Source organism: Orycteropus afer, unplaced genomic scaffold (assembly GCF_000298275.1).
Source record: "Orycteropus afer afer isolate SDZICR_OR568_19922 unplaced genomic scaffold, OryAfe1.0 scaffold00008, whole genome shotgun sequence".
NCBI lineage: Eukaryota > Metazoa > Chordata > Mammalia > Tubulidentata > Orycteropodidae > Orycteropus > Orycteropus afer.
In genome coordinates this window covers 5,387,037-5,396,742 of record NW_006921595.1, presented here as the reverse complement: position 1 = coordinate 5,396,742, position 9,706 = coordinate 5,387,037, and positions in this window count along the sequence as shown.

Genomic DNA, 9,706 nt, shown 5'->3' with positions numbered 1-9,706 from the left:
TGATTAATCATAAAGGCACTGGTGACTCTGCCTCCATTAGTAAACAGGGTCCTGCTGATCCATGGTGTGAGGTGGAAACATTCATATCTAAAATAGCACCACCAATAGATCAAGTATTTTTGAGAAGTGCGGCTCTGGGTAATCACATATTTGAAACTTTTCTGCAATTTTGTCAGCATGAGGAGTATAAGGAAGCTGGTTGATTGGTCCTACTTAGGCTAGACAAAGTGGTGAAAGAGTGAGATGAGTTCAGTGCTGCTGACTCACAGCTCAAGCACCACATAAAAGACTTCAATCTTTCCAGTTGTGCTCTGAAAGAAAGCCTTATTTCTTCTAGTAACAGAGCTGATATTGCCAAAAACCAAACCCAGAGTGTTATTGCTGAGTTACAGCGCCAATTAAATTGTCAACCCAGAATGATATCTGAAGTTAAAGTGAGGGCATTGATTGGGAAAAAATGAGATCCTGAAACCTGGAAAGGGGACATATGGGCAGACAGTGAGGAAGATGTGGAAATGGAGCCTATAAATTCTGTTGAATCCCTCCCATCTGAAGGGATACCTATTAAACCATTATTCCTTCCAGGTTAGTCTGATGGGATTAACCCAACTGTTCCTGCTGGGTCATTGCCTGAGGTAGATGCCATGCAAGACATTGACTGAATATTCTCAAGAATTGCCCCAACTGTCCATTGTTGCTGCTAGACCTATAACTAAACTTAAGTCCCAGCAAGCCCCAAAAGGTGAAATACTAAGTGTAAGTGTGACTGAGGAGGTGGTACATTACACCTGAAAAGAACTACTTTATTTTGCTAACATGTACAGACAGAAACCTGGAGAATATGTATGGGAATGACTGCTGAGGGTGTGGGATGATGGTGTAAGGAATGTAACATTGGATCAGTCTGAGTTTATTGATTTAGGACCACTAAGTACAGATTCTTCATTCAACGTTTCAGCTCAAGAGGTTAGGAAAGGATCTAATAGTTTATTTGGTTGGCTTACTGAAGCATGGATTATGTGGTGGCCTACCTTAAGCAAAGTTGAAGTACCAGACCTACCTTGGTATAATGTAGAAGAAGTTATGCAGAGGCTTAGGAAAATTGGCCTGTTAGAATGGATTTATCAAATTAGACCCTTAGAGCCAGAAATGGAGAGTCCGGAAGACACGTTTTCACCAATATGGTGAGGAATAAATTTGTGAAGGGAGCCCCAGCATCCTTGAAGACTGCTGTGATTGTTATTTTATGTAAGCCGGATCTGACAGTGGGAACTGCCCTAACTGAACCAAGACACTTAACTATGATGGGGCTGATTGGACCCTGTGGTAGTAAGGGCCAAGTGGCAGCAGTTAATCAACAAAGGCAAGGTGAGTGTGGTTAACATAATGGACAGCAGAGTCAAAACAGTAATCAGAATACTCTGACTTATGTGGAACTATGGAATTGGCTACTTAGGCATGGTGTTCCCAGGAGTGAAATACATGGTAAACCTACTACATATTTACTTGATCTGTATAGCAGAAGAATTCTAGGTCATGTGAACAGCAGCCTAGATTGAATCACCAGAATACAGAGTCATGGCCTCTCAATCAATTCCCAGACTTGAGTAAGTTAACAGACCCACAACCCCTTGAATGAAGGAGAGGCTAGGTCCCCTTGAGGAAGGACCCCACTACATTGCCAAAAAATTATTATGTCAATCTTTCTCCCAGCTTTCCCCAAAAGGATCTGAAGCCTTTTACAAAAGTGACTGTTCACTAGGGAAAAGGAAATAATCAGACTTTTTGGGGATTACTGGATGGAGTAATGTACTAATTGTGAACTAATTAGTGTCTGAATTGACACTAATACCAGGAGACCTGAAGTGTCATTGTGGCTCACCAGTCAGAGTGGGGGCATGTGGAGGTCAAGTTATTGATGGAATCTTAGCTCAGGTGTGTCTCACAGTCAGTCCAGTAGGTTGCCAAACTCATCCTGTAGTTATTTCCCCAGTTCCAAAACGCATAATTGGAATAGACATACTGAGCAATTGGTAGAATTCCCACACTGGGTCCCTGATATGTGAAGTAAGGGCTATTATGGTAGGAAAAGCCAAGTGGAAGTCATTAGAATTGCCTTTACCTAGAAAAATAGTAAACCAAAAGCAATACCATATCCCTGGAGGGGTTGCAGAGATTACTGAAACCGTCAAAGACTTGAAGGATGCAGGGGTGGTGACTCCCACCACATCTCCATTTAATTTGCCTATTTGGCCTGTGGGGGGGGAAAAAAAAAAAAAACTAGATGGATCTTGCAGAATGACAGCAGTTTATCGTAAAGTTAATCAAGTGGTGACTCCAATTGCAGCTGCTGTTCCTAATGGTTTCATTGCTTGAGCAAATTAGTACATCTCCTGGTACTTGATATGCAGTTATTGATATGGCCAATGCCTTTTTCTCAATATCAATTTCAAAGGACCATCAGAAGCAGTTTGCCTTCAGCTAGCAAGGCCAACAACATACTTTCACAGTGCTTCCTCAGGGGTATATCAACTCCCCAGCACTATGTCATAATTTAGTCTGTAGGGATCCTGATTGCCTTTCCCTTCCACCACACACTGGTGACATTATGCTGATTGGACCTAGTAAAGAAGAATTATTGATGACTCTAGACTTATTGGGAAGACATCTGCATGCTCAAAACCAAAACCAAACTTACTTCCATGGAGTCAGATCTGGCTCATAGTGACCCTTCCTTGGGTTTCCAAGGCAATACCACTATGTAAGTAGATTGCCCAATTTTCCTTCCGAGGAGTGGCTGGTGGGTTTGAACTGCCAACCTTCTGGATAGCAGTCAAATGCCTAAGGCACTACACCACCAGAGCTCCTTCTATCTGCATGCTAGAGGGTGGAAAATTAACCCCCCAAAATTCAGGCATCTTCCACCTCAGTGAAATTTCTAGGGGCCCAGTGGTGTGGGGCATGTCGAGATATTCCTACTAAAGTGAAGGATAAGTTATTTTATCTGGCATCTCCCACAACTAAATAGGAGGCACAACATTTGGTGGGCCTTTTTTGGATTTTGGAGGCAACATATCCCTCATCTGGGTGTGTTGCTGCGGCCTATTTATGAAGTGACTTGGAAAACTGCTAGTTTTGAGTGGGGCCCAGAATAACAGAAGGCTCTGCAACAAGTTCAGGCTGCCGTGCAATCTGCTCTGACACTTGGGCCATATGATCCAGCTGATCCAAGATGCTTTGAGTGTCTGTAGCAGACAGAGATGCTGTTTGGAGTCTTCGATAGGTCCCTAATGGTGAATCACAATGCAGACCCTTGGGATTTGGGAGCAAAACCCTTCTATCCTCTGCAGATAATTACTCTCCTTTTAAGAAACAGCTTTTGGCTTGTTACAGGGCTTTAGTATAGACTGAATGCTTAACCATGGGCCACCAAGGACCATGAGGCCTGAGCTGTCCATCATGAACTGGGTGTTGTCTGACCCATAGAGTCATAAAGCTGGATGTGCACAGCAGCACTCCATCATTAAATGGAAGTGGTATATCAGAGATTGGGCTTGAGCAGGACCTGAAGGCACAAGTAAGTTGCATGAGGAAGTGACCCAAATGCATATAGTCTCCACTCCAGTCACATTACCTTCCCTCTCCCAGTTTGCACCTATGGCGTCATGGGGAGTTCCTAATGATCAGTTGACTGAGGAAGAGAAGACTTATGCCTGGTTTACAGATGGTTCTGTGTGATATGTAGGCACCAATTGAAAGTGGACAGCAGCAGCACTGCAGCTCCTTTCTGGGACTTCCTTGAAGGACAATGATGAAGAGAAATCCTCCCAATGGGCCAAAAGAGTAAAGATATTTGTGTCTTATGTGAATTCCCACCAAAAGGTGACCTCAGCAGAGGAGGACTTTAACAATCAGGTGGATAAGATGACACGTTCAGTGGAAACCAGCCATCCTTTTTCCCAGCTACTCCTGTCATTGCTCAAAGTGGCCATGGTGGCAGAGATGGAGGTTATGCATGGGCTCAGCAACATGGACTCCCACTTACCAAGGCTGATTTGACTACTGCCACTGCTGAGTGCCCCATCTGCCAGCAGCAGAGACCAACACTGAGTCCATGATATGGAACCATTCCTCAGGGTGATCAGCCAGCAACCTGGTGGCAGGTTGATTACATTGGACCACTTCCTTCATGGAAATGACAGCATTTTGTACTTACTGAAATAGATACTTATTCTGGATATGGATTCACCTTCCCTACATGCAATGCTTCTCCCAAAAGTACCATCTGTGGATTTACAGAATGCCTTATCCACCATCATGGTATCCCACACAGCATTGCTTCAGATCAAGGGACTCACTTCACACCAAATGAAGTGCAGCAATGGGCCTATGTTCATGGAATTCACTGGTCTTACCATGTTCCCCATCATCCTGAAGCAGCTGGCTTGATAGAACAATGGAATGGCCTACTAAAAACATAATCATGGCACCAGCTAGGTGGTAATACCTTGAAGGGTTGGGGCAACATTCTCCAGAAGGCTGTATATGCTCTAAATCAGCATCCAATATATGGTGCTGTTTCTCCAATAGCCAGGATTCATAGGTCTAGGAACCATGAGGTGGAAATGGGAGAGGTACCACTCACTATTATCCCTAGTGACCCACTCAAAAAATTTTTGCTTCCTGTCCCTGCTACCCTATGCTCTGAAACTCTGGAGATCTTAGTCCCAAAGGGAAGAACACTCCCACATGGAGACACAATTGTGATTGCATTGAACAGGAAGCTAAGAATACCACCCAGCCATTTTGGCTTCCTCATGCCTCTGGATTAACAGAAAAAGAAGGATGTTACTGTACTATCTGTTGTGATAGATCTTAATTACCAAGAGGAAATTGGATTGACATTACATAATGAAGGTAAAGAAGAATATGTCTGGAACACAGGAGATTCTTTAGGACGTCTCTTAGTACTACCATGCCCTGTGATTAAAGTCAATGGAAAACTATAGTAACCCAATTCTGATATGACTACTAATGGTCCAGACCCTTCAGGAATGAAGGTTTGGGTCACCCCACCAGGCAAAGAACTATGACCTGATGAGATGCTTGCTAAGGGCAAGGAGAATACGGAATGGGTGGTAGAAGAAGGTAGTTCTGAATATCAGCTATGACCATGTGACCAGTTGCAGAAATGAGGACTGTGATTGTTATATTTCTTCATTGTATATGTGCATCAAATATTTTTGTTTCCTCCTGTTATGAACTATGAAATGTAAATAGGGTTAAGACATTTTGGTTGTATGTGTGTTAGTGTATCATGCTAGGCACAAATATGACTTTATAATTGTCCTTATTTAGAAATTATATATGGTTAAGGAGATATATACAACTGCCAAGTTGACAAGGGGTGGACTGTGATAGTTGGAGTTGTGTGTCAACTTGGCTGGACCACAATTCTGAGTGATTTAAGCAGTTGTGATGTGGGTTATTCCCATGATGAGTTCACATGTACATGTTTTGAGCAGCCAATCCATTCAAAGGGGTTTTCCCTAGGGGTGTGGACTGCTTCCAATGTATTTATGGACATCCTGGGAAAAGAGACACTCTTCTGTCAATTGGGATCCTGCTGTGCTGCCTACAACTGTCCATGAGCAAACAATCCACTGTTAGGCCTGATGATCTTAGATTCATCATTCGTTGGAGTCAACAGCCAGTATACTGCCTGCCAACCTTGAGGTCGTCAGCCCCTGCAGCTATGTGAGTCAGGAAAAGCTCCCAGCTTGACATTGGATCCAAAAACTAACTTGGGACTTGCCAGCTTCTATAAGTGTGTAAGCCACTTTCCTAAGATAAATCTCTCTCTCTCTCTCTCTCTCTCTCTCTCTCTCTCTCTCTCTATATATATATATATATATATATATATAAGCTTTACTGGTTTTGCTTCTCTAGAGAACCCAGCCTAACACACCTGGCAAGTTAGCTTCTCAAGGCCTTAGTTTCTACATCTGTAAAACAGTGACAATAATACATAGCTCATGTGGCCAGTTCTTTGAGAAGTGGATGGCCCCTTCCTTCTTCTAAGTCTACAGCACAGTGCTTTGTTGTTGTTGTTGTTGTTGTTGTTATGTGCCATCGAGTCAGACCTGACTCATAGCGACCCCTCCTTGGGTTTCCGAGGTAGTATCACTACAGAAGTAGATTGCCCAACCTTCCTTCCAAGCAGTGGCTGGTGAGTTTGAACCGTCAGCCTTCTGGTTAGCAGTCAGGTGCCTTAGGCACTATACTACCAGAGCTCCTACACAGTGCTTAGGAAATGTTAGTTTTTCAAAAGTAAGTTAAGTTCTACAGACTAAGAAGCTTGAACTCCTCTCATGCTAGCTGAACAACAATATTGCTAAATGCATCAGCTGTAGGAAATATTTAGGAAAGTTTGTAAATTCCATGGAAATAGCCAGATCAATCTTTGCCTAATGGGGATCCTGAAAGCCAGAGAGTTTGTCCTCACCGCTCACTGGTATTGAATACTCATCAGGCATTGGAAAAACATTGAAAGTGTGGGAATGAAGAAAGCTCGAATGTTTTTGTAAGCAGAATCACTACATACCACCCATTCCCTGGATATGGGGCTACTTATCATCCACAGAAGGGCTAGTAATTCAATGCAACTGTTGCCCTGGACATCACTATCTTCTATGTCCTATTTCATACTTGTGGCCCAGAATAAATAGTAAAGTACAGAAAACTACAATTGACTTCAAAACCCAACAAACAGTTAATGTGAGATTTATTTGGGAAACAGAGACAGATTTACAATTTAGCACAGAGAGTAATTGACTATCTTGTTGTTGTTGTTACGTGTCATCGAGTCAGTTCCAACTCATAGTGACAGAACGAAACACAGCCCGGTCCTAAGCCAGCTTCAGAATACTTGCTGTTCTCAAGTCCATCATATCAGACAATGTTTCAGGGCTATTCATAAAGTTTTCCAGTAATATATCAGACAGTGTTTCAGTGCTATTATTAGGTTTTTACTGGCCAATTCTTTAAGAAGTGGATGACTCCTTCATTCCTCCAAGTCTGTCTTATTCTAGAAGTTCTGCTGAAACCTGTCCACCATGGGTAACCCTGCAGGTATTTGAAATACCAGTGGCATAGACTCCAGCCTCACAGCAACATACAAGCTACCACAGTACAACAAACTGACAGATAAGTGGTGGGTTGACTATCTTAGCAACAAAGAAGCATTTGCTAAATAACCTCCTGGTACTAACTAGAGTATATCAGAGTCACTCAGAACAAGGGACAGAAAACATAAAGCCTCTGGCTTAGTATGTAGCTACAGTTATAGAAGCTGACCAAACATTTGATGGTATAGCTGTAAGATAAGAGGATAACTCGGAAGACAGCAATACAATGCTTTAGAGTGTTTCTACTCAAAGTGTGGTTGGCAAGGCCAGCTATGGAATCTACTGGGCCCTGTGGAAGAGAAAAATGTGGGGTTCTTTGTTCAGAAAGCAAAGAAAGTCTGCTCCCTTTTTTCCCCATGGTCTCTCCCTCTCTCTCAACCTGTTTTTTACTTGATAATTAATGTTACCTACCACCCATCTCTCAGTTTGTTGTGTGGTTTGCATGTTGCTATGATGGTAGAAGCTATGCCATTGGTATTTCAAATACCAGCATGGTCACCTATGGTGGAAAGGTTTCAACAGAGCTTTGAGATTAAGACCAACTAGGAAGAAAGACCTGGCAATCTGCTTCTAAAAATTAACTAATGAAAACCCTATAGATCACCACAGAACATTGTCTAACTTGCTTGTTTTAGATATGTCATCAGGAGGAATCAATTACTGGAGGAGGACATGATGTTTGGTGAAGCAGAGGATCTACAAGGGCATAGGAGACACTTGGTAAGATGAATTGGCACAATAGCTGCAACATGGACTCAGACATGCCAGTGACCACAAGGATAATGCAGGACTCAGCAATATTTTGTTCTGTTGTACATAAGATCACTGTGAGTGGAGGGCAACTTGACAGCATCTATCTCTCTATCACACAAACATTCTTGGCTGGTGAGTTCAGCCCATCATAGGTGCTCCTGCTCAGTGACTCCAACTAATGATCAACCCAGGCTCTCCCCTTGCTTGGGCCCAGACCCCTTTGAGGTAGGAGGTGGCAGAAATTGCTGTAGTTGAGCTGGGGCAGAGGAAGAACCAGTCCTGGTGAGGGGGGAGGCTGTGGTAGACCACACATGAGTCAAGGCTCCAAGCCTTGCATGTCTCATTAGACTTGATTTATAAAACACAAAGTCAAGAATAAAATTATTAAGCACTTCAAGATGGAGACCACAGAGCATTCAACCCCAAGTTCTGGTCATCTTGTGGGTGAGAGGCCCTGCATGGCTGTACTGGTGCACACCTATGAAGCTGGCCCTGGTGACCATCACCTGGGAGCTGGGTAGAAATGTAGACTCTCAGGCACCACAAGTCCTACTGAACCAGATCTATAGTTTCAACAAAATCCCCAGGACTGATGGGCATACTTGCAATGCAACACAATGCACTGTCATAGAGTCAGATCAGACTCATAGCGACCCCTCCTTGGGTTTCCGAGGTGGTATCACTACAGAAGTAGATTGTCCAACCTTCCTTCTGAGGAGTGGCTGGTGAGTTTGAACCTCTGGCCTTCTGGTTAGCAGTCAAATGCCTTAGGCATTAAAATTCTGCTTTAGAGAGACCTCCCCCATTAGGTAGCCCTGGCTTGGGGACCTCAGTCAAAACAAGGAAATAATAGCAATGAAACAAAAGGCTCTAAGGCCAGAAATACTGGCTGGTGCAAGGAAGTTTCCCGCACTCACAAAATCACAGCCTCTGCTCATATTCTGATTCTTTCTGTTTCTGCTCCTTTTCTACTTCTGACCCCAACACTTGCCCCAGACCATCCTTCCATCCAATGACGCTGCTCAGTCCTAGCTTATACCTCTGCCCTCCATCAAAACTACTCTCCATATTGAATACCTACTTCAATTTTTTTTTTTTTTTTTTTAAATATAAGCAGCAAGCTCATTCTGCTAACAAAACTCATAAACAGGAACTCCAACAGTCAGTTAGTGTTTTCTTGGGAATAGAATCCAACATTTAAGGTTACAGGACCACCGCCACTTACTCTAAAAGACACCCAGGAACGTCGCAATGAGCCTACTATTTAACAGAGATCAAGTAGCTTTCTGATCAACAGAAAATGGGAGGAGATTTTGTTTTTTTTATGAGGTAATTAGTTATAATGAGAGAAAAGCCTTCAGTAAGTTCATTGGATTGTTCAGAGTAGCAAAGGGATTTTAGAAATCACCATACTCAGTGCTACTCAGAGTATGGTCCCGGGACCAGCAGCAGCAGCAGCACCTGGGAACCCAAAAGAAATGCAAAATCTCAGGGCCCACTTTAGGTGGTTTCAACCAAAAACTTTCAGGGGGGAACCCAGTGATCTGTGTCTTAATAATTCTTCCAGATGATTCTGATGTCTGCTCCAATTTGAAAACTGCTAATTTAAGTTAAGAACAGGTTGACCCGTGAGGAAGACAGATCAGTGCAAGGGAGTGAAGGAGCTGTCATAGAAAATTCTAGACTTCACTGACTTCAAGTATCTCCAACTAGGAACATGGCTCTCACCCTCTGAGCCAGTTTAGTAAAAGGCAAAACACGAAGAA